General features: G+C 45.2%; 1 long non-coding RNA gene across 1 annotated transcript; it reads right to left on the bottom strand.

Moving 5' to 3' along the window:
- Window positions 1-19,042: 19,042 nt before the first annotated feature.
- LOC119322925 lies at window positions 19,043-25,910 on the bottom strand. The gene is made up of 3 exons (XR_005155974.1): window positions 25,580-25,910; window positions 20,738-20,809; window positions 19,043-19,223 (listed from the first exon to the last, which is right to left on the bottom strand). It is a non-coding gene; the product is annotated as an uncharacterized LOC119322925 (long non-coding RNA).
- Between the last annotated feature and the right edge of the window lie 9 nt (window positions 25,911-25,919).

Genomic DNA, 25,919 nt, shown 5'->3' with positions numbered 1-25,919 from the left:
CTTGGGGACTACACCCAGTGGGTGCACTCAGCGTGCCCCCACTAACCCAGAATTTCAATCGACACACACCCAGTGGGTGTAGGACAGACTCTAGGAATTTCAGAAAGAAGAACAGGCAGTGACCGACTGACCTGAACATTACTCTAGAGTGCCGAACTGGCGTCATAGGCTGCCTGGCTGGCTTCTCGAATTGCCTTCACTTGCTCCATCATGACCCCCGCTTGGCGTATCGCTTCTCTAGCAGCACTAGCTTGGTCTTCTGGAACGGGGTAGGTGGAGAAAAGCGAGGGTTGAGCAGCACTCGACGACGAAGGGCGAGCACTCGTCAACGGCACCGCGAAGGTTACGGTGGGTCGAGTGACATTGTCTCCCTCCACGACCAATGTCTCGGGTGCTGGCACATCTCGAGTCGCCTTGCCAGCAGGCGTTTTCTTGCTCCTCCTTTGCCTCGGTGGTTCTTCATCGTCGTCGTCAGGAAGGTCAATAACAACGTTAGATGAAGCTGTAGAAAGAATCAAAATTAGAGGCAATAAGTCAGTCGACTGAAAACGGCATCACAAGAATCATACCAGGTTGCGAGGTAGCAGCATCCTCCATCTCGTGGTCTTCAGCATTGGCCGAAGTATCAGAAGTAGCAGCGCTGCAGTTCCAAAAGTCAGTCGATTGGCCCATGAGTCGACCAAGAACAAGTTCATGAAACAGGGAAACCTCAAAACTACCATTACCTTGAGATAGTGGGGATCACCATCTTCATCTTCGGCAAGACCTTTGCGGGCTTCTACGGTACCACTCGAGATTGCTTCGGAGCCTTCTCAGTCGGCGCTGGAGAAGTGGTCCGAGGGCGCTTGGTCGACTGGGAAGCGGTTGCGACCCCCTTACCCCGCTCAGTCGCTTGATCATGGGCAAGTTTCGAGCGTCTTTCCAAGCGGGGAGGTGCAACTTCCTCCTCCTCCTCCTCTTCTTCCTCCTCACCAGAGTCGTCACCCTCGTCGTCGTCGTCAGCATCCGAATCCCACTCCTCCGGGCTCTTATTCCTCAACTGAATCCCAAGACCCCCGCACATCTGTATAACCTTGGTCCTCTCATCACCCGGACTCGCCTTTTTTACTGTCTGCGACCGACAGGTGAATATGTGCTTGAAGAGACCCCAGTGTGGTCGACAACTCAGGAAGTTCTCGCACATGGACACAAAGGCAGCAAGATAGGCGATGGAATTGGGATTGAAATGGTGGAGTTGCGCCCCAAAGAAATTCAGAAACCCACGGAAGAACACACTCGGCGGTAGAGAAAAACCACGATCTATGTGAGTGGCTAAGAGAACGCACTCACCCTCCTGCGGTTGCGGTTGACACTCGGACCCCGGGAGCCTCGCTGACCCGTGGGGGATCAGTCCCTCATCGGCCAGGTCGTCGAGGTCCTTCCCAGTGATGGTCGAGCGGATCCAATCCCCTTGGACCCAACCCTTCGGAAGGCGGGACCTCGACGAAGATCCGCCCCGACTGGATGGTCTCCCCTTCGCTTGCCCCGTCATCGTCGCCTTCTTCGCGCGCTCTAGAGCCGCCGTCTTCTCCTTCACCATTATCGCCGACGAAGCGCTCGAGAGGTGGATAAGGCGGAGGTAGGAGCAGGCGCCGTGGGCGGAGGCAGAGAGGGAAGAGAGGAGAATGGGGAGGCACTGTTCAAAAACTCACCCCCGACGCTTTATATAAGGGCGCTTCCGAGTGGCTGACGAGTGGGTCTGAGCAGATCTGTCACATCCCGAAACAGTCGCACACGTACGATACGTGGCGAAAAAGGCGGCGCAGAAATCGAGGCGTCCATGCCTTATCCCGCCCGATTGCCGTGGATCGCCCCGCTTCGCCCGCTTCCCAAATTTCAGATCCCGCAAAATCCACTAACAGCAGATCAATCTGTCAGACGATATCCTTCCCGCGATCCGTCGCTCGGAAGTTCACCAAAGTTCAAAAGTTCACTCGACAAAAGATAAGAATGGATCAAGGCGACTGAAGTAAAAGTCGACGCCAACGCCGAAAGAAGAATCGCCGATCCAAGATACGACATAATCAAAGTACAGTAAACAAGTCGGAGAAAATCGTCAACTCCTTCCTCACTCGAACCTCGATCCATTCGGGGGCTAATGATGAGGTTATGTACCTAGGGTAGGGTCATGGACCTATCTAGGATACCATGCCCAAGGACATCATCATACGAAGCTACCTTCCAGTCGACCAAGAGAAGTTCCACTCGACCAAGGGAGACTCCACTCGACTGGCTAGAAGACACTCGACCATGAAGATGCACTCGACCATCAGAAGTTCAGGATCTACTCTGCATCCAAACGGTCTGTAATTGAATAGTCTTAATGGTCATGATGACACTTTATGTAGGGCGTTACCAGTAACGCCCAGCCTTAATGTACTTTAACCCTCCTCTACGTGGGCTGGCTGGGGTCCTGGCGTCCTCTATATAAGCCACCCCCCTCCACTGGTAGAAGGGTTCGCACCCCTGTAACTCATATACACAGAGATCAGTCGACTGCCTCCGGGCTCCGAGACGTAGGGATGTTACTTCCTCAGAGAAGGGCTTGAACTCGCTAAACACCCGTGTGTACAACTACTCCATAGCTAGGACCTTGCCTTTCCATACTTACCCCCCATTCTACTGTCAGACTTAGAACCACGACAGGGCCCACGAGACAGGGGGCGCGCCCAGGGGGTGGGCGCGCCCCCCACCCTCGTGGACAGGGTGTGGGCCCCCTGGTCTTGATTCTTTCGCCAGTATTTTTTATATTTTCCAAAAAGTGCCTCCGTGAATTTTCAGGACATTCCGAGAACTTTTGTTTTCTACACATAAAACAACATCATGGCAGTTCTGCTGAAAACAGCGTCAGTCCGGGTTAGTTTCATTCAAATCATGCAAGTTAGAGTCCAAAACAAGGGCAAAAGTGTTTGGAAAAGTAGATACGTTGGAGGCGTATCAACTCCCCCAAGCTTAAACCTTTGCTTGTCCTCAAGCAATTCAGTTGACAAACTGAAAGTGATAAAGAAAAACTTTTACAAACTCTGTTTGCTCTCATTGTTGTAAACATGCAAAGCCAGCATTCAGGTTTCAGCAAATATTATGAACTAACCATACTCATAATAACACCCAGGTCTCACAATTACTCATATCAATAGCATAATCAGCTAGCGAGCCATAATAATAAAACTCGGATGACAACACTTTCTCAAAACAATCATAACATGATATAACAAAATGGTATCTCGCTAGCCCTTTCTGAGACCGCAAAACATAAATGCAGAGCACCTTTAAAGATCAAGGACTGACTAAACATTGTAATTCATGGTAAAAGAGATCCAGACAGGTCATACCCAATATAAACCAATAATTATGAATGCAAATGACAGTGTGCTCTCCAGCGGGTGCTTTTTAATAAGAAGGGTGATGACTCAACATAAAAGTAAATAGATAGGCCCTTCACATAGGGAAGCAGGGATTTTTAGAGGTGCCAGAGCTCGATTTTAAAATAGAGATTGAATAACATTTTGAGCGGCATACTTTCACTGTCAACGCAACAACTATGAGATGGTTGTATCTTCCATACTACATGCATTATAGGCAGTTCCCAAATAGAATGGTAAATGTTTATACTCCCCCATCCACCAACAAGCATCAATACATGGCTTGCTCGAAACAACGAGTGCCTCCAACTAACAAGAGCCCTAGGGGAGTTTTGTTTAATTATTTTGATTTGTTTTGATCTTTTTGGATCATGGGACTGGGCATCCCGGTTACCGGCCCTTTCTCGTGAATGAGGAGCGGAGTCCACTCCTCTTGAGAATGACCCACCTAGCATGGAAGATATAGGCAGCCCTAGTTGAAACATTAGTTGCTCGAGCATACAAAACAGAATTTCATTTGAAGGTTTGGAGTTTGGCACATACAAATTTACTTGGAATGGCTGGTAAATACCGCATATAGGAAGGTATGGTGGACTCATATGGAATATCTTTGGGGTTTAAGGAGTTTGGATGCACAAGAAGTATTCCCGCTTAGTACAGGTGAAGGCTAGCAAAAGACTGGGAAGCGACCAACTGAGAGAGCGACAACAGTCATGAACATGCATTAAAATTAATTCACACCGAGTACAAGCATGAGTAGGATATAATCTACCATGAACATAAATATCATGAAGGCTATGTTGATTTGTTTCAACTACATGCGTGAACATGTGCCAAGTCGAATCACTCAATTCATTCAAAGGAGGATACTATCCCATCATACCACATCATAATCATTCTAATAGCATGTTGCACGCAAGGTGAACCATTATAACTCATAGCTAATCAAGCATGGCACAAGCAACTATAATCTCTAGATGTCATTGCAAATATGTTTACTTCATAATAAGTTGAATAAGAAACGATGAGCTCGTCATATTTACAAAAACAAGAGAGGTCGAGTTCATACCAACTTTTCTCATCTCAACCAGTCCATCATATATCGTCATTATTGCCTTTCACTTGCACGGTCGAACAATGTGTATAATAATAATAGTGCACGTGCATTGGACTAAGCTGGAATCTGCAGGCATTCACCTCAAAAGAGAAGACAAGGTAATATTGGCTCTAAGTTAAATAACAAGCATGCATGTGAGAGCCATTAAACATTTTCAATATGGTCTTCTACTCTCAACCCCCAAAGAAAAGAAAAGAAAAGAAAACTATTTACACGGGAAAGCTCCCAACAAGTAAGAAGAAGAACTAGAAATCTTTTTGGGTTTTCATTTTAATTTCTACTACAAGCATGGAAATTAAACTGACTGTTTTTTTTTTGGTTTTTCTCAAGGTTTATCAAACACACAAGAAGAAAACTAGAAAAAAAATTAAACTAGCATGGATAATACAATGAAAGAGTATGAGCACCGACGACTAGAATAGTGTGTGAACATGAATGTAAAGTCGGTGAGGAATACATAATCCCCCAAGCTTAGGCTTTTGGCCTAAGTTGGTCTAGTACCAAGGACCACCTGGCTGATATTCGTAGTTGTAACTGGGGTCGTACTGAGATGCAGCAGCAATTGCCTCCTGAGATGCGGCATGTTGGCGAGCTGCCTCCACTCTCCCCTCGTGTTCAGCTGCTTCCTCCCTGGTAACAATATATCTTCCTTTTGCCTGATAATCAAAAAGGAGAGGAGCAGGAAGAGTAACATGGACGACGTTGCGTCTGTCATAGATTAGTCGATATTCGAGGAATTGTTCATTCCTCCTAAGAAAATGATGATGGACCATAGCTTCATAATCTAAATAAGCAGGAGGTAACATCATATCTCCCTCTCATGGGGCTATACCAAGATAATTTGCCACACGGGTTGCATAAATTCCTCCAAATAAATCTCCAGCTCTACCATTATTCTGCAACCTACATGCAACTATTGCCCCCAAGTTATAACCTTTATAACCTAACACAACACTCTTGAGGACACAAAGATCAGGGACACACATATGACATGCTTCGTCTTTACCGTTAATGCGTCTACTAATGAAGAGAGTAAAATAATGTATAGCAGGAAAATGAATGCTCCCTATGGTAGCTTGTGCTATGTCCCTAGATTCTCCCACAGTAATACTAGCAAGAAAGTCTCTAAATTCATATTTGTGGGGATCATTAATCTTACCCCACTGTGGAAGTTTGCAAGCAGTTGTAAAATCCTCTAAGTCCATGGTATAAGATGTATCATAGATATCAAATAGGACACTAGGAGAATTACGTGTACAGTTATATTTAAACCTTTGCACAAATGAATCAGTCAATTGATAGTACTAAGGACACTTATCTTGTAAGAAGTCCTCCAGATGAGCATTACGCACATACGCGTCAAATTCCTCCTTAAAGCCTGCTTCGACCATAAAATCGTCGGATGGCCACTCACACGCTCGTACATCTGCGTCCCTCGGTAATTCAACATCTTGCTCTCGTATAGCAATCCTGGGTCCTTTCTTTACCGAGGAACCACCTTGGTACATTCTCCTAGACATAATTCTTTTCCTGAAAAATTTCTGAAATTTTAGTAGCATCCAAATAAAAGTGAATAAAACTAAACAAGATTGGTAGCAACTACTCCTACAAGTGCCTAGAGCCTATATCATGCATTAGAATTACTTGGGACCTCACAAATTTAACATGCAAGCTCAAGAACATGGTCACCTATGCAGCAAAATTTTGCAATGAATAAAGCACTAGAACAAAAACTAATTGGACCAATGGAGGAGTCACATACCAAGCAACAATCTCCCAAAGCAGTTTTGTGAATGGAGCTTTGAGCAAGGAGATCGAAAATCGCAGCAAAATGAGCTAGAACTCGTGCTTGAGCTGGATGGGGATTTTTTTGGGAAGAAGATGTAGTGTGTGGGTGTTGGCATAAGTGGAGGGGGGCCACCAGGGGGCCACGAGACATGGGGGCGCGCCCAGGGTAGGTGGGCGCGCCCTCCACTTTCGTGGCCTGGTGCTTGCCCCTCCTGCAGTGATTTCAGTGCCTAAAATCCTCAAATATTCCATAAAAAATCATACTAAATTTGCAGGGCATTTGGAGCACTTTTATTTTCGGGATATTTTTTTATTGCACGGATAATTCAGAAAACAGATGGATAATACTATTTTTGCTTTATTTATTCTAAATAACAGAAAGTAAAAACAGGGTACAGAAGGTTGTGCCTTCTAGTTTCATCCATCTCGTGATCATCAAAATGAATTAACTAACAAGGTTGATCAAGTCTTGTTAACAAACTCATTCTGAATAACACAGAACCGGAGAAATTTCAAATAACACTAAGTTACCTCAACGGGGATATGAACATCCCCAACAATAAGAATATCATACTTTTTCTTGACAGTAGGAAGAGGAAATTCAAAACCTCCAATAATGATAGTTGGAATTTTTCCAATAGAATTGATGCTATGAACTTGAGATTCTTTCCTCGGAAAGTGTACCATATGCTCATTACCATTAACATGAAAAGTGACATTGCCTTTGTTGCAATCAATAACAGCCCCTGCAGTATTCAAAAAGGGTCTACCAAGGATAATCGACATACTATCGTCCTCGGGAATATCAAGAATAACAAAGTCCGTTAAGATAGTGACATTTGCAACCACAACAGGCACATCCTCACAAATACCGACAGGTATAGCAGTTGATTTATCAGCCATTTGCAAAGATATTTCAGTAGGTGTCAACTTATTCAATTCAAGTCTATGATATAAAGAGAGGCATAACACTAACACCGGCTCCAAGATCACATAAAGAAGTTCTAACATAATTTCTTTTAATGGAGCATGGTATAGTTGGTACACCCGGATCTCCAAGTTTCTTTGGTATTCCACCTTTAAAAGTGTAATTAGCAAGCATGGTGGAAATTTCAGCTTTCGGTATCTTTCTTTTATTTGTAATGATATCCTTCATATACTTAGCATAAGGATTTACTTTAAGCATATCAGTTAAGCGCATATGTAAGAAGATAGGTCTAATCATTTCAGCAAAGCGCTCAAAATCCTCATCATCCTTTGTCTTGGATGGTTTAGGAGGAAAGGGCATGGGTTTCTGAACCCATGGTTCCCTTTCTCTACCGTGCTTCCTAGCAACAAAATCACTCTTATCATAACGTTGATTCTTTGATTGTGGGTTATCAAGATCAACAGCAGGTTCAATCTCTACATCATTGTTTTTGCTAGGTTGAGCATCAATATGAACATTATCATTAACATTATCACTAGGTTCATGTTCATCACCTGGTTGTGTTTCAGCATCAGAGATAGAAACATCATTGGGATTCTCAGGTGTGTCTACAGCAGGTTCACTAGAAGCATGCAAAGTCCTATTGTTTTTCTTTTTCTTCTTTTTAGAAGAACTAGGTGCCTCTAAATTATTTCTCTGAGAATCTTGCTCGATTCTCTTAGGGTGGCCTTCAGGATACAAAGGTTCCTTAGTCATTCTACCGGTTCTAGTAGCCACTCTAGTAGAGTGGCTACGAGACTCTACCGGTTCTAATAGCCACTCTAACAGCAATCTAGTAGTCAGTTGAGTATGGCATAAAAGTATGGCATAAAAGCTCAACTGGTTCAGGAATTGGCTCAGGAAGAGTCCAATTATTTTCATTAGTCAACATATTATTCAATAGTAATTCAGCTTCGTCGACTGTTCTTTCCCTGAAAACACAACCAACACAACTATCCAAGTAGTCCTTGGAAGCATCGGTTAGTCCGTTATAAAAGATATCAAGTATTTCATTTTTCCTAAGAGGATGATCAGGCAAAGCATTAAGTAATCGGAGAAGCCTCCCCCAAGCTTGTGGGAGACTCTCTTCTTCGATTTGCACAAAATTATATATTTCCCGCAAGGCAGCTTGTTTCTTATGAGCAGGGAAATATTTAGCAGAAAAGTAATAAATCATATCCTGGGGACTATGCACACAACCAGGAGCAAGAGAGTTATACCAAGTCTTAGCATCACCCTTTAATGAGAACGGAAATATCTTAAGGATATAATAATAGCGAGATTTATCATCATGAGTAAACAGGGTGGCTATATCATTCAACTTGGTAAGATGTGCCACAACAGTTTCAGATTCAAGGCCATAAAAAGGATTAGATTCAACCAAAGTAATAATCTCAGGATCAACAGAGAATTCATAATCCTTATCAGTAACACAGATAGGTGAAGTAGCAAAAGCAGGGTCAGGTTTCATTCTAGCATTAAGAGACTGTTGCTTCCATTTAGCTAATAATTTCTTAAGATCATATCTATCTTTACAAGCAAAGATAGCTCTAGTAGCTTCCTCTTCCATAACATAACCCTCAGGAACAACAAGCAATTCATAATCATTGGGAGAACTTTCATCATCACTATCATCAATAATAGCATCTTCAATAATTTCATTCTCTCTAGCCCTAGCAAGTTGTTCATCAAGAAATTCACCTAATGGCAAAGTAGTATCACGCACAGAAGTAGTTTAATCATAAGTATCATGCATAGCAAAAGTGGCATCATCAATAACATGCGACATATCAGAATTCATAGCAGTAGCAGGTTTAGGCGTCGCAAGCTTACTAATAACGGAAGGAGAATCTAGTGTAGAGCTAGATGGCAGTTCCTTACCTCCCCTCGTAGTTGAGGGAAAAATCTTGGTTCTTTCGTCTTTCAAGTTCCTCATAGTGATCAACAGATATAAATCTCAAGTGACTCAGAGAACATAGCTATGCTCCCCGGCAACGGCGCCAGAAATTAGTCTTGATAACCCACAAGTGTAGGGGATCGCAACAGCTTTCGAGGGTAAAGTATTCAGCCCAAATTTATTGATTCGACACAAGGGGAGCCAAAGAATATTATTGAGTATTAGCAGTTGAGTTGTCAATTCAACCACACCTGGATAACTTAGTATCTGCAGCAAAGTATTTAGTAGCAAAGTTGTATGATAATAAAGGTAACGATAGCAAAAGTAATGTTTTTTGGGTTTTGTAGTGATTGTAGCAATAGCAACGGAAAATTAAATAAGCGAAGAACAATATGTGAAAAGCTCGTAGGCAATGGATCAGTGATGGATAATTATGTCGGATGTGATTCCCCATGTAATAGCTATAACATAGGGTGACATAGAACTAGCTCCAATTCATCAATGTAATGTAGGCATGTATTCCGTAAATAGTCATACGTGCTTATGGAAAAGAAGTTCCATGACATTTTTTGTCCTACCCTCCCGTGGCAGCGGGGTCCTAACGAAAACTAAGGGATATTAAGGCCTCCTTTTAATAGAGAATCGGAACAAAGCATTAGCACATAGTGAATACATGAACTCCTCAAACTATGGTCATCATCGAGAAGTATCCCGATTATTGTCACTTCGGGGTTGTCGGATCATAACACATAATAGGTGACTATAGACTTGCAAGATAGGATCAAGAATACACATATATTCATGAAAACATAATAGGTTCAGATCTGAAATCATGGCACTCGGGCCCTAGTGACAAGCATTAAGCATAGCAAAGTCATAGCAACATCAATCTCAGAACATAGTGGATACTAGGGATCAAACCCTAACAAAACTAACTTGATTACATGGTAAATCTCATCCAACCCATCACCGTCCAGCAAGCCTACGATGGAATTACTCACGCACGGCGGTGAGCATCATGAAATTGGTGATGGAGGATGGTTGATGATGATGACGGCGACGAATCCCCCTCTTCGGAGCCATGAACGGACTCCAGATCAGCCCTCCCGAGAGAGATTAGGGCTTGGCAGCGGCTCCGTATCATAAAACGTGATGAAACTTTTTCTCCGATTTTTTCTCCGCGAGACAGAATATATGGAGTTGGAGTTGAGGTCGACGGAGCCTCAGGGGGCCCACAAGACAGGGGGGCGCTGACGGTGTCCTGGACTAGGGGGTACTCACCATGTCATCCCCCGATCAGTTAGATTGGGCCGAGGACCCCCGTGGCCGTATACTCATGGGCTAGTTCGAACAGCTGCCACATACAAGGAAGATTCCACAAGACTTGTTGATCAAGACAAGGACTCCTCCCCACCGGCGTATTTGGTTAGGACTCTTGTTATCCTAGGCCTCTGGTGCATTATATAAACCGAGGCCAGGCTAGTCGATAGATCATATACACAATTATAATCATAGGCTAGCTTCTAGGGTTAGCCTCTATGATCTCGTGGTAGATCAACTCATGTAATACTTATATCATCAAGATCAATCAAGCAAGAAGTAGGGTATTACCTCCATAAAGAGGGCCCGAACCTGGGTAAACATCGTGTCCCCTGCCTCCTATTACCATTATCCTTAGACCACAGTTCGGGACCCCCTACCTGAGATCCGCCGGTTTTGACACAGACATTGGTGCTTTCATTGAGAGTTCCGCTGTGTGATCGGCAAAAGGATCAATGGCTCGACCACAGATCAACTGCGACGTCGACTTCTTCGTCACCAGCTCGACTGGTCACCTTGGCTTGACGAGGATTGTGCCCTGCCTCCGATGGTCATGTTCGGACAAGGGCCTTCTTCAACATCAACTCCGATCTCTACCAAGATCGTGGAGGAATCATCCGTTGAGCTCGGGGGCTCAACGTAAACATTGCCCTCGGGCAACCGTGCTGTTTTTCCGGACAGCAAACTTGTATCCACCGCCACCGCCTCCTCGAGTGTCGCTTAAACGATTGCTTCAGTGGAGTTATGCGGAATTAAGTCTACAACAACCCTGCAAAATTTCATCGAGTTCTAATGGAGGAATCTCCGGTAATCTCCGATATACCGAAGCCCTGTTGAATCCGGACGAGAATCCGGACAAGTATGGAGCGTGGTATCGAGCATCTAGCTTGGACGTCCTTTGGAAGATCCAACCGTTGATCGGATGTGGAATTCCTATATCTACCACATGTCAAAAATTCAGCTCGATCTGATCGTCCAAACTCTGGGAACCTTCCGATTCGTGCATCACTTTTCGGATCTGTTTTCTGCGCGAGAACAAATCTGACCCGAGTTCATCTTCTTTATGAATGGGATTTCGGACATCCTTTTTGAAGGAAGTTTTTGTATGGGGTATTGTGTTTTATTCTCAAACACATCCCATTCATATTAAAAGTATTTTTACAATGCAATCTTCACCATCGCGCCGGTGTCAAACCGGCTCGACAACATCACTCCACGGCGGCCGACCTGCGCTAGACACGTCGTCGCTTTGTTGAGCCGAGCGCAACTTCTTCGGATCATCATCTCGGCCAGCCGAACAATAGTTCGGCATTGCAAAGGATAAATTGTCACCCACATCGCCGCTACACAGATTACACGAAGCGGGCACACTGGCATCACCGCACGCTCACTTCATCAAGCCAGCATTGACCACGTCACCAGTGACGACCTGGGACGGCACGGCCGCACTGTTGCCTCTTCGAGCCAATATCCATCACGCCGAACTACTTCAACACCTCGGCTGACATGGCAGCTGCAACAACTCCTCATCGTCCTGCTCTGTCACCTCGGCTAGACTGGGGACTTGGCCATCTCTTCATCAACATACTCCGGTGACTTCGGCGTCACCAGCCGACCAGCTTCGTCATGTTAACTGGACCGGGGGCTTTGCCTCAGCAAGCCAACCTTTGCCAACATCGCCATGCCGTCGCTTTATCGCCCATCAGTCAATGGGTGTGCGGATCGATTCCCAATTTTGGGAGTCGCTTTTCATCGGACTACTACAAAAAATAAACCAGGTGCTATTAATCCTAACAATTTTTGCTTGTTGGGCTTATTTTTCTTAAGGAATTATTACTCTGGTCTGTTTCATCATCTGTACACAGGTCTATCAAATGGCGGCCACATTAAAAATGGTCGTGTGGTGGTTCGGTCAGTTTCCATACATAGTTCGGCGAATGCCGCATCCGAAACTCAGACCACCCTGCAAATTCAGGCTTTGTCATGCCTTCACTGCGTCACGCCGACGCCCTGCACCGACGTTGGCTTCGGCGCCAGGACACATCTCTTTAAATAAATTATTCTTGCATAAAGCAATTATTCAAGGATTATATATATGTATATTATTATTTCTTGGACCGCACTGTTTTATGTGTGCAGGTAATCGATTTTAACCGCGTTACGTGGTCACTACTCCGGAATGTCGAACTCCTTGCTCGGACAGCTCGGGCCTGGGGGCTGGGACCTCGGCCATGCTGAGGACTGCGAACCTTGTCGGTTCAAGGGGCATCTTCGTCCCGCCACAAGCCCGAATTGCGTCATCAACACCGAACACATTAACCAGCTAAGTTGCTTTCACGCTCAAAAACTTTCAGTTTTAAATTTTGTTCGGTTCGACCAAGCATTATACTTTTTGGCACAAAGTTGTTTGTGACAAAGTTCCTTGTCAAAACTTTGGTTGTGTTGCACATATTCAAATACCCCGTTTATTTGGGGGCTCCCTTGATGAAGCTTTTCCTCTTGCATATGATTATACTTGTACGGCTTCGTTCCTTGTTCGTGTATTACGCCACAATATGCACCATGTTGACTTAAGCGATTTGCAAGCTAGGTTGCCTTGCTCCTGTGTCTACCCCTACGTTCCTGGTTGTTCGGCTAGGGAGTAAAGGGAGCACCTCTGTGATTGTCACGATCGGTTCATCCGAGCCGGACCTCAGACTGGGTGAAGCCGAAAGCTAGCACTCTTACTGTTTTCAACAATGGTCGGCACACAACGGAACTCATGAGTACAAAAAATCAATTGCACAAGTCTCATAATAATAATGAGCAACCGAAGAAAGGCATCGGTGGGGGTACTATTTTCTTCGAAGATGCTTCTTACACTTCGTTAGTAATATAGCATAAGTTCCCTGAGCGTGCTTTGTCTGTTACAGCCTTATGGCCTGATTGCCTGGTTATCGGAAACACCGTCGATATTCTCGACAGGTGGAGTACATAACACTCTTCGTTCCTTGACCGAAGAGGGAGAAGCCGGCGATCGGTTAAGACGCGTTCAAAGTTCGGGTGAACACAGATATGATATAAGTACTTCGGTATGCACAATCATTATAACATAAAATTCTTTTACCCAAGTCACTCGGGGGCTCTTAAATTTATGTGAGCTGTTTTATAATAAGTGTTCTTCTTCCTAGTCGCTGCAAAGTCTTTTTTCTATCACTCCTTTTTTCGACAAGAGTGTGTGGTCAATAGCCGGGGAGCCTAAGTACTCCGCCTTCGGGATAGGAGGTTGAAGCCGTAGGCTGACCCGCTTGAAGTCTTGAGATAAGATGTGTCATGTTAAAGCACGACAGAAGCACATTTTTTTTTCTTTTTTTTCTAAGACCAATTTTCGGATTGGCACCGAACACTTGATCTTGTTCGGACATCAAGTTTTTACTGACGTTTCTTGGTTTTCCAAGTTTATGGCACTTTTAAACTATTTGTGTGTTTTCCGCATAAGTCTCGCAGTGCAATGCCGGACACCTTTAGAGATTCGGCAAAAATTCTCGGATATTGCTATATATGCATCAGTTTTGAATTGTGTCTTCGGTCAATAGTTGGGATGCCCGGCTCCTGTGCTTGCCTCCTACGTTCCGCTTTGTTCGGCTAGGTGTGCAACGGGAGAACCACTGATTGTGCTTCCAGCTCGCATGGTTAAGCACCTCAGTGGAGAAAGCCAAAAACTGACTGTCACAATAGGCGCAAACTGGTCAGCAATCCAATGACCGTGTTAAATGATGAGCCGTTCATATCATTGACCGAAGTGTTTACGGCTTGATCTTTGTTGTCGCCGAACACTAACCGGAGGCTCGTAGCTAGCTTCCCTAGTTTAAAGCTCCTATGACTAAGTGAAAGTTATAAAGCCAAGATATTTGATTGCCTCATTTCCGCTAACACAACCGCCTCCGGGCACCGAGACGTCGGCTAAGGGTTGTCTGGTTATTGCAGAAACACCCTGCGTAGTATCTACAAAGGGGTAAAAGCTAACGACGGGCCACTTTCAACTGATAAAAAGTCGCAATGGAGTCAAAATAAGTATATATCATCAGCATTTGTATTCATTATACAAGCGTTGCCTTCTGTAATTATCGTTATAAAGCCATAAATATGCATCAATTTGACTTAAGATTTTGGCCAAGCTGGGTTGCCTGGCTCCTGTGCTTACCCCTACATTCCCGATTGTTCGGCTAGGCGGCAAAGAGAGCACCTCTTGATTGTTACTACCGGGTCATCCGAGTTAGTACCTCAGACTGGGTGAAGCCGAAAGCTAGCAATCTTAAAGGATCACATTGGTCGGCGATGATGGAAGTGAAATTTTTGGCTCATTAATACCATAGAGTTCGGGAACTTTCCCCGAACTAAATCCTCAAAATTTGGCTCCCACATTGATCGGAGCTGAGGTTTCATGATCGTGCTTAGCATGACAACCCAAAGAAAGGAACCGATAGCGGGACTATTTTCTCTGGAAGATGTTTCTTACGTTAAAAAGTAATATAACATATCTTTCTGTGTACCTTTGTTTATAAAACTATATGGCCAGATTCCCTTGTTTTCCATAAATCTTTGCCCTTATAACGGCTTCATAAAGTAGGAAAACACTCCTCAGCTATTGGACGAAGAGGTTGAAGCCGATGGTCGGTCAGCAAAGTTTTGTACAATGCGGATCCGAGCATTAATGATGTAAAGTACTTGGATACATAGAGTCATTACACATAATTTGTGATTTTACTACGGATATTGATCCTTAATTCGGCCACCCGTGCCCACATTAAGGCTCGGGGGCTACAGGGCTTTGTGCTTATCATTTACAAATATTAAAGGGGTACATCGATCCACTGATCTGGTGTTGCCACCCGACCAGAGGCTCGGAGGCTACTGCATTGACAATCCAATGGAGAAAATTTAAAGTGCAATATAGTTTTCGAGGAGATTATTATCCTCAGGTTGGTCGGCCGCACCCAACCTGAGTCTCGAGGACTTTGCACGCCCCATTTTTATTCCTAAGTATGTTGCCGAGCTGGGAATTGATCCTTAGGCTGATTTTACGCATCAACCTGAGTCTCAGGGCTACTAGGGTCAGCGGTTTGATTTTTTTTCCTTCAGGTGCATCCCGGATATTAGGCCAATACGCACCTTGAGGGTTACTGATATACATATACTGGCTATACATCTCGTCAGAGATTACATTGCACAATTCGGAATTAAATTCATAAAAATCAGTCCATGGCCGAGGTGGTGCACCACCTCGGATACAGTCCGGCGTTGGTGCTCGACTACAATACACACCCCGGAAGAAGTATGGCATAAAGCTCGGACGCCAGTGGCTGGCTCCATAGAGGGCATTTCCGGCATTAAGCTCGGCTAAACTCCTTCAACTTTTTTGAACCAAGGTGATCTATGACACCTCGAATATAGTCCGGCATTGGAGCTTGGACATAGTCCGGCGTTGGAGCTTGGACATAGTCCGGCATTGGAGCTCGGATACATTCCAGCGCCGGAGCTCGAAAGCGGTCCGACGTTGGTGCTCGGCTGCAAAAGACACCTCGAATGCAGTTCGGCGTTGGAGCTCGGACGCAAGAGGACACTGTCGCCCGAGAACGACTTCAAACCCATGGTGTGGCATAAAAATAACAAGGCATTGATAAAGGCCGGGAACTTAAAGGGGCTCCTCGGATACCCGACGTGTAAACTCTTCAGATTTACTTCGGCGATCCTCAAGACCGAAGATGAGAAGATTTGTTGAACCAGTTTTCAAGACCGATGACCGAAGATGAAGAACAGTTCAAAAGAATTGAGGAGCGTTCCCAACTTGATGACCGGTTCAGGGGGCTACTAACGGTGTCCTGGACTAGGGGGTACTCACCACGTCGTCCCCCGGTCAGTTAGATTGGGCCGAGGACCCCCGTGGTCGTATACTCATGGGCCAGTTCAAACAGCTGCCGCATACAAGGAAGATTCCACAAGACTTGGTGATCAAGACAAGGACTTCTCCCCACTGGCGTATTCGGCTAGGACTCTTGTTATCCTAGGCCTTTGGTGCATTATATAAACCAAGGCCAGGCTAGTCGATAGATCATATACACAATTATAATCATAGGCTAGCTTCTAGGGTTAGCCTCTACAATCTCGTGGTAGATCAACTCGTGTAGTACTTATATCATCAAGATCAATCAAGCAGGAAGTAGGGTATTACCTCCATAAAGAGGGCCTGAACCTGGGTAAACATCGTGTCCCTCGCCTCCTGTTACCATTATCCTTAAACGCACAGTTCGGGACCCCCTACCCGAGATCCGTCGGTTTTGACACTGACAGGCGCGCCCAGGGGGGTGGGCGCGCCCCCCACCCTCGTGGACAGGGTGTGGGCCCCCTGGTCTTGATTCTTTCGCCAGTATTTTTTATATTTTCCAAAAAGTGCCTCCGTGGATTTTCAGGACATTCCGAGAACTTTTGTTTTCTACACATAAAACAACATCATGGTAGTTTTGCTGAAAACAACGTCAGTCCGGGTTAGTTTCATTCAAATCATGCAAGTTAGAGTCCAAAACAAGGGAAAAAGTGTTTGGAAAAGTAGATACGTTTGAGACGTATCAACCACTACAAGGTTTGGGTCAGTTATAACAACAAACAGAACTCACTGGCTGACCTCGCCTCGACCATCATTGACCCCTACTACATGAAGATGAAGGATAAGAGCAAGAAGGACAAGAACGCCTGGCACAGTGTCTGGCATCAGAGATTGGGTGAAGAACACGTCAAGTAAGTGGCCAAGGACGCGTACACAAGTTACGAGATGTACAGGCAGATCATTGACATGAGGAAGTGTCTTCTTCCTGCCCAGACGAGGGATCGAGCCACAGAGCAGTGGCGGGAGCGTCACAAGAAGTAGATGACTAGATGATCCTTTCTCCTAGTTTAGAATGCATGCAATTGTTTATTGAGGTGTGCGTGAATGATCCGTATAGTCACTAATGTTATTCTTCTGTAGACAGAGCAAATCACACGGCTTATTAGCAGCAATCGATTATGTTATTATTGGTCTTCGCACACATATATGATCACGGACATGTCTGTCATGTATCACACACATCTTGTTTAGTTGAACTGTTTCTCTTGTCTTGGCTCATCGCAAACAGTTCATCCAAGTGAATTGTATGCCCTTGACCGCACACACCTTGTTATGGCTGACCGTTTCTAAAGTGTTGCCTAATCACACATAGCTCATCCTAGTGAACTGTATGCCTTATATCGCACACATCCTCATTTGGTTGTCCGTTTCTGTTGATCTGCCTCATCGCAAACAGTTCTGCTGGATTAACCGTTTGCCATGCATCGCACACGCAACTCTAATCTAAATCGTGTTTGATGTCACCGCCATCGCAAACATTTTGCGTCTTTTTTAACAATTTTATTATATCACCATTTGTGATTAATACATCGCACACAGTTTCATCGAAGGGTCTGTGATTAGATTTTCGCGTTTGGACCAACCTGCAGTAGTGTAAAACAGATGGATGGAGCAAACCTCTGAGGTTTGTTAAGCTAAATGTTGATGCTTGTTTTGATCATGATCTGCTTACAGGTAAGTCTGGGCCTGTTTTCAGATAATGATAAAGAAAGATCTATTATTGGCGGAAACTAGAAGATCGATTGGTGTGATGATGATGTTTTGATAGCAGAAGTGTTGACTCTAAGGTTTGGATTATTTCCTACACAGAGGAGGGATGCAATCGCCTTGTTATTAACTCCAATAATATGGAAGTCATCGACACAATCAAGAATGGAGGAGAATCAGCGGGAGCGGCGGCGGCAGTCTTTGATGATTGCCATTTTTTGGCATGTGATTTCTCTTATTAGGTTTGAACAGTGTAATAGGGAGGCAAATAAAGTGGCTCATGAACTTGCTAGGTTAGCCAAACTTTTCTTGACAAGAGACTGTTTTGAGGAGCCCATGGATGAAATTGTACCTTTTCTTATTGGCAATGTAACTATTATTTTCAATTAATAAAGTTAACGGTTTTATTTCAAAAAAGAAGAGATCTCGGCATTATCTCTTTTTTTCAAGAAAAAAGGAGAAAAAAACTTTGCCTCATCATCACATTAAATAAGAAGGGGCTAATTCGGAAAGGCCCTAAAAAGCCTATTCTCCCATTATAAGATCTGGACATTATGAGTAACTTGGCATGCATCATGATCATATGCGCAAGACCACTTCATTTTATCTGGGCATAAAACTAACGGTTTTGCTGAAACTCAAATAGCTGAAGTATAATTATGTCTCAATCACTTGTCTGATCATCTGATTATCACGTGTGTTGTATTGTGGGGGCGATGTGACAGGGCGTGGCTTCTCTGTGACGCCCCCGACTCGATCGTACACTAATCATACACGCAAATGTGTACGATCGAGATCAGGGACTCACGGGAAGATATCACAACACAACTCTAGACACAAATCAAAATAATACAAGCTTCATATTACAAGCCAGGGGCCTCGAGGGCTCGAATACAAGCTCGATACACAAGAGTCAGCGGAAGCAACAATATTTGAGTGCAGACATAAGTTAGACAAGGATGCCTTAAGAAGGCTAGCACAAAAGCAACACGAGCAAAGAGGCAAGGCCTCCTGCCTGGGACCTCCTAACTACTCCTGGTCTTCGGCGGCCTCCTTGTAGTAGTATCCATCGGCGATGGCATCTGGCTCAAGGGATCCACCATCTGGTTGCAACAACCGGAAAGAAGAAAGAAGGGGGAAAAGGGGTAGCAAAGCAACCGTGAGTACTCATCCAAAGTACTCGCAAGCATCAGATCTATACTAAGTATGCATTGGTATCAAATGGAAGGGTTGTATCTGTGGACTGAACTGCAGAATGCTAGAATAGAGGGAAAGGCCTAGCCTATCAAAGACTAGCAGCTCCAAGCATCTTGTAGCATGTAGAAGAGTAAAGAATAGCAGTTTATATTTAACAAGCATGTTGTAGCATTAACGCCCAGAGATCCTTCCTCGACTTCCTGCGAGAAAGCAATCCCGAAGCCACATATCTCAAATGTCCATTTCTAGTTGTAATAGATCAGGATATAAGTTTGAACATCAGTTACCGTGGACACGACTATTAATAGATAATCTTCCCTGCAGGGGTGCACCACGTTTTCCAACACACTTGATTACTTTGGCCGGACACACTTTTCTGGGTCAATGCCCGGCCTCGGAAGATCAACACGTCATAGCCCTACCTAGGCTCAGCAGAGAGGTCCCCGCCGGTCTACATCCTAAGCACTCCGGGGTCTGGGCCCACCGCCTGTTGCACTCCGGGTCGTTGTGCGCAAGGGGATACCAGCACCACCCGTGAAGTGGATGGCACAATCCGGCCCGGCCACAATGCTGAACTGGACGTCTGACAAAGCTTCAGCTGATACTGCGACGTCGAGGCCCATAACTATTCTCCCGTGGTGGTTAGTGCGTAAAGGCCACAGGCCAACTCAGAACAAATAACCAAACCATAGTGTATTATTAGCTTGCGGAGACGAGCAGAGACTCACGGTCGATGTGACCCTGTCGCCCCGTCTCCTGGACTTACGGCAAGGGCCCAGAATGCCCGGCTGTGCCATGTAACTATCTTGCGAGTGCTCTCCGGGCCCACCCAACTTTCACAAAGGTCTCAAGTGAAGTCAAGGTAACTGTGTGTCCAAAACATCAAGGAGGAAAACCCGAGGAATCACCCTCAGTGGATTCCACTCGATGTAATCGTCAAGGTGAACGTAAGAGGAACCACCCTCGAGGTTCACACTTGAGGGGTTGCACGACAGAGTCGTATCGGGAGTGGTAAAGGAGGAATCACCCTCGATGACCACGAACGAATAGCTACACTACAGAATTATCATCAGGAGTGCGTTGCGAGGTATCACCCTCGGCACTCGATAGTAGCTCTGCAGAGTCGAGCAACAAAAGGGGTGTGATGTGATGTGAGGTGCCGGGCTTTGGTCGTCGATCACGTTGATCGAGTCATCGATGATGAAGTAGGGGCAACAAGGACAAGTGGGGGTCACTGATGGATCACTAACCAACCTATACTAAACAGTTTAGGATAAGCAGGTAAGGTACAATAACAGGTACAAAAGCAGGCTATGCATCATAATAGGAGCAATCAATTACAGTAGCAAAATCTAATGCAAGCATGAGAGAATGGAATGGGCGATATTGGGATGATAAAAAGGGGGAGCTTGCCTGGAACCTTCACTGAAAGGGAAGAAGGGGTCGTCGTCGACGTAGTCGATCACAGCGGCATCGGTAGCGGTCTCGGGGTCTACCGGAGAGAAGAGGGGGAAGAAACAGTAAATACAAAGTACATAGATGCATGACATAACAATAAGCGATGCTAGGGGTGTTCTAACGCAGTGCTACATGATACCGGCGAAGGGGGGAAACATCCGGGAAAGTTTTCCTGAAGTTTGGCATTTTCGGACAAACGAACCGAAGGGGAAAGGTTCGATGTTTGCTATGCTAGGGATGTGTGACAGACGAACAGAGGGTGTATTCGGATTCGTCTCGTCATTCTGAGCAACTTTCATGTATAAGGCTTTTTTATCCGAGTTACGGATTATTTTTCCATGAATTCTCAAAGTTTTAGCTATTTTCAGGATTTACTGAAATTTGGCTAAGTCTGAGAATCCCTCGGTTTTGAACATCATTTAGTTGTTTTCCAAGGGCTCTAGCTAGTGTTCTACTCATCCTATGGAGTAGTTTCTTATATAAATCTTGATCAATTTTCTGTGATCTACATGACAGTATCAAGTGCAGCTATGTTAGCATCCATTTGCTTGATCAAAACTTTGTTGGAAAAGTGCTACTGCAACATTTCTGTTTCTGCTTTTCTATTAACAGAATGTAGTAATTTGTGATTTTTGTAGGATTTAATCCATGCATCGAAAGGATTTGATCCAGTGGGATAAAATGAAGTTTATCAAGTATACTTTCTACTCATATTTTTCTTAGCCTTGTTAACAGTTGTTTAACCGCAGTTTAGGGGCTGCCCAGGGGGTTACTCATTGTAAAAACTGAAAAGCTAGCTAGTAGCTACAAGTACAGTAAGCAGCGGCAGTAGTAGGATGCAGCAGCAGCGCCGTGCTAGCAAGCAGCAGCAAGCGACGGCAGCAGGACGAGGCGGGCGCGGACGACAGGGAGGGAGCAGCGGGCAACGACAAAGGCAGCGGCAGCAGGCCGTGGTGGGTGAGGGAAGCAATGCACCTGGGCACGGCAGGACCGAGATCCAGTGCCTTGTTGTGGCCAAGGCACAGCGTACCTTGCCCCCTCCCATCCACCGTTGGAATTGATCCAGCGGACAGCAGTAGTTCACAGCCAATCAACAAAAACAGGGGAAAATTCTCGAGCGGGACAGGGGAAACGGCGCGCGGGCTGGGAGAAAACTGCTCGGGCAGGCCATCCCCGCCGCTCGCCCGCCCCGCCGCCGCCGCATCTCGCCCACCCCGTCGCCACATCTCGCCGGCCTTACCGCTGCTTGCCAGCCGCCGCTGCATCTCGCCCGCCCACCGCTGGAAAGGGAGTGGATCGAGCTCCGGCGGCTGCCGCTGAAGAAAACGGCGCCGGCAGGTTCCTCCTCCGCCACTACAGGCTACTCCACCCCACCCCTCTGACGGCTCCCTCCGCCCCCCTGCGACCCCTCCTCGAGCAGTGTCCATTAAGCAAGCTCCAGGTCAACTCCAGCAGGTAGCCACTTTGTTATTTAGCATTTTTTTAATGTGCTCTGGCAAACTAAGTGACATATGTACTGTCCTATTTGATAGAATTGTTGCTTATTGGGCTTGCGGTGCTGTGCAATTTGGCAAGATTTGAGTGCTGTCAGTGTTGTGCAATGGGAGAAATTGGCAATGGAATACCTCAAGTTGGTATGAGGTTCAGAAATGCAGATGAAGCTTGGATGTTTTGGGTTGCATATGGGGGTCGTGCAGGGTTTGATGTGAGGAAGAGAAACAAAAATGTAAGCAAGTGTGATGGTGAAGTGACTTCATGCAGATTTGTTTGTTCAAATGAGGGTATTCAAAAGAAAGGGATGACATTGGATCATGTGCCAAAGCGTATTAGAGCTGAAACAAGAATGGATTGCAAAGCTCGGATAACTATAACATTGGATCGAGTGGCAAAAAATTATGAAGTCACGGATATTGTGCTAGAACACAATCATTACCTTCAATTTCCACAAACTTGTCACTTGATGGCATCACAAAGGAAGAATACCGAAGTACAAGCTTTTGAAATAGAAGTAGCTGATGATTCTAGAATCATGCCAAAAGCTGCACATGAGCTTGCTTGTCGTCAAGTTGGTGGACCACTTAACCTCGGTTACACTTGTGTTGACCAAAAGAATCATTTGCGAAGCAAGCAGCAGAGAGAGTTGGCTTTTGGACAGGCCGGTAGTATGTTGAAGTACTTCCATGAAAAAATCATTGAGAGCCCATCTTTCCAATATGCTTTGCAGTTGGACTGTGAGGAGCATATAACAAACATATTCTGGAATGATGCAAAAATGGTTCTTGACTATGCACACTTTGACGATGTTGTCACATTCGATACTACTTTTAGCACAAACAAAGAATATAGGCCATTTGGTATTTTTCTTGGACTCAATCAGTTTAGAGAAACCACCATTTTTGGTGCTGCATTGCTATTTGATGAAACATGTGACTCATTTACATGGCTTTTTAAGACCTTTCTAGCTGCACATAATGGGAGGCAGCCTAGAACTATTTATACGAATCAAGATGCAACAATGGGGAAAGCTATAGGGAAAGTCTTCATAGAATCCTACCATGGATTGTGCACTTTTCATATAATGCAAAATGCTGTCAAGCATTTATCTCCATTGAAGAGTGAAGGAAAAGATGAAGGGAAAGAGAAAGATGAAGGGGCAGAAAAAGATGATGGGAAAGATGAAGATGAAGATGAGGAGTCTCTTATTCTCACTGATTTTAGTGAATGTATGTATGGCTATGAGGACAAAACAGAATTTCAAGAAGCATTTGACAATTTGAGGCATAAAGTGCATAAGTAAACTTGGTTAGATAGTATCTACAAGTTGAAAGAAAAATGGGTTGTATGTTCTATGAGAGATGTGTTTAGTTTGGGAGTGAGAAGTACACAACTTAGTGAGAGCTTCAACAATTCATTGAAAAACCATTTGAAATCAGATTTTCATATTGTTCGGTTCTTGATGCACTTTGAGAGGACAGTGGAAGTAAAACGAAGAAAGGAATTGCAATCTGAATTTGATGCAAGGAAGAAGTTGCCAAGAATCAAGATGCACACACCTATGTTGGTGCTAGCAAGCAAAGAGTACACTCCAATTATTTTTGAAGCTTTTCAAAGCGAATATGAAAGATCGATGGTTGCATGCACTAGAGCATTGGATGGACATAACAAGTTCGCAGCTGCTATTGGGAGTTTGCATGGTGATTTAAAATTCGAGGAGGAGCGCATAGTGATTGGTGATCCTCTAACCCAAACAGTTTCATGTAGTTGTGGAATGTTCAATAGGACGGGAATACTGTGTGGACATGGTCTCAAAGTGCTTGATTTGATTAATATAAAAGTATTGCCAGCACATTATATCTTAAAGAGATGGACTAAAGAAGCACGCAATGGAAGCATACAAGATAGACAAGGAAGGAATGTGATAGAAAATCCAAAGTTGGAAGCCCAACTTCGGTACAAAATAGCCTACTCTCTAGAATGTTGTTTGATGTTAGAAAATGCACTTGATTTCATTAGTCCACAACTAGAGGATAAACTCAATGCAACTACCAATGCGCCAAATAAGCCATGCAATGACAAAGAAAATGTTGACCCAAATATGCAACAAACAAATGAGGTTCTTAGTGTTGCAAAGCTCAAGAAATAAGAGGTTCAATCAAAAAGATTGGGGAGAAGAAAAACTTGGCTTAATAAGTTACTCAAAAGGAAGCGCAAGCCAACTAAAGTTGCTCCATCCAAAAACCAAAAAGAAAAGGTATGTACCAATATGTACATGATGAGTTGTTACCATTCATTCCTAAACTTACTAGAAGTTTATTGCAGCAACACAAGAAACATGATGATGCAGATCCTCAAGTAGGAGTGGAGAAGGATGGGCGCGATAAAGGTGAAAATATGGAGTTTCAAGAGTGCAACAAGATAATGAGTTACATGCAGCTCTTGACAACTACCCGTTATGATGAAAATCTGTTCTAGCATGTACAAGCTTGTTAGATAGTATTTTGGGCGGGGTCGACTGTATTTTGGACAGGGTTGACTATAGTATTTTGGACTTGTGGGCTAACTATAGTCTTTTGTGGCCTATGTGTACTAGTAAAAGGGCCAACTCTATGTACTTGAATGATTATGTAAGGACAAACTTATGTCAAGTGCTTTAAAAATTAGTTTGTTCAGACCTGCAAAAGAACATGTATTGTGTTCAACTTTTTGCTGTTGTGTTGTGCTAAAACTTCTAGTAAGTTTAGGAAGTTGTATCTGTATTGAAGTGTTGGGACGTACTCCTTTTTTGTATTGAAGTGTTGAGATGTACTCCTTTTTTGTTGAAGTTTGCTAAACTGAACTGTACTGTATTGTGTTAACTGAACCAATGCTCTGCTTTATTCTCTGTCTGAAGAAACTGCGCTCTGTTTTATGTTGTTTTGTCCACTCATTCAGTTTCTTTTGGCTGTGAATTGCTGCTGGCCGCTGGATCAATTCCAATGGTGGATGAGAGGGGGCAAGGTATGCTGTGCCTTGGCCACAGCAAGGCACTGGATCTCAGTCCGGCACGGCAGCCTCGGCGCAGAGAGCAACAGCAGCACAGGGCAATGGCCGCTGCGGGCGACGCAAACAACAGCAGCTGGGCGCAGGAGGGCGTCGGGCGCGGCGGACGCACGCGCGAGGTAAGGCCAGAGCGCGGCCAGGGAGCCCAAGGCAAGCAGGAACGCGTCCACGGGCACGGCGACTGCGAGCTCGCTCGGAGCTCGGGCGCGGCATCTAGCGACGAGGAACGAGAGCGGGGGAGCGGGGAATCGGCGCGGGTGCTCACAGCGGGGTGGCAGAGTAGACTAGCGGGCTCGGGGGAGGCTCGGTGCAGCGGAACGACGGCGGCGGCCTTCGGTGCCCGGAGGTGGAAGAAGAGGGCAGGCTCGACGATGGAGGGGGTCCCAGCTCCCGCTAGTGGGCGTGGACGACCAAGTCGGTGGTGGTGGAGCTCTGGGACGCGTCGGAGAGGGACGGGATGCTGGTCGCCGCGGCGAAGCGAGATGCACGGCGATGACGAGGCACGACCGGGGTGGATCTGGGGCAGGGGGGAGAGTGTGGGGGAAGGGGAGTGGATAAAGGGGAGCGCGGGGGCAAGTGGGAGGGGACGAGGGGAGCCCGAGGCG

This window comes from Triticum dicoccoides, chromosome 1B (genome assembly GCF_002162155.2).
Source record: "Triticum dicoccoides isolate Atlit2015 ecotype Zavitan chromosome 1B, WEW_v2.0, whole genome shotgun sequence".
In the NCBI taxonomy this organism is placed as follows: Eukaryota; Viridiplantae; Streptophyta; class Magnoliopsida; order Poales; family Poaceae; genus Triticum; species Triticum dicoccoides.
This window is presented reverse-complemented; position numbering and strand designations above follow the sequence as displayed.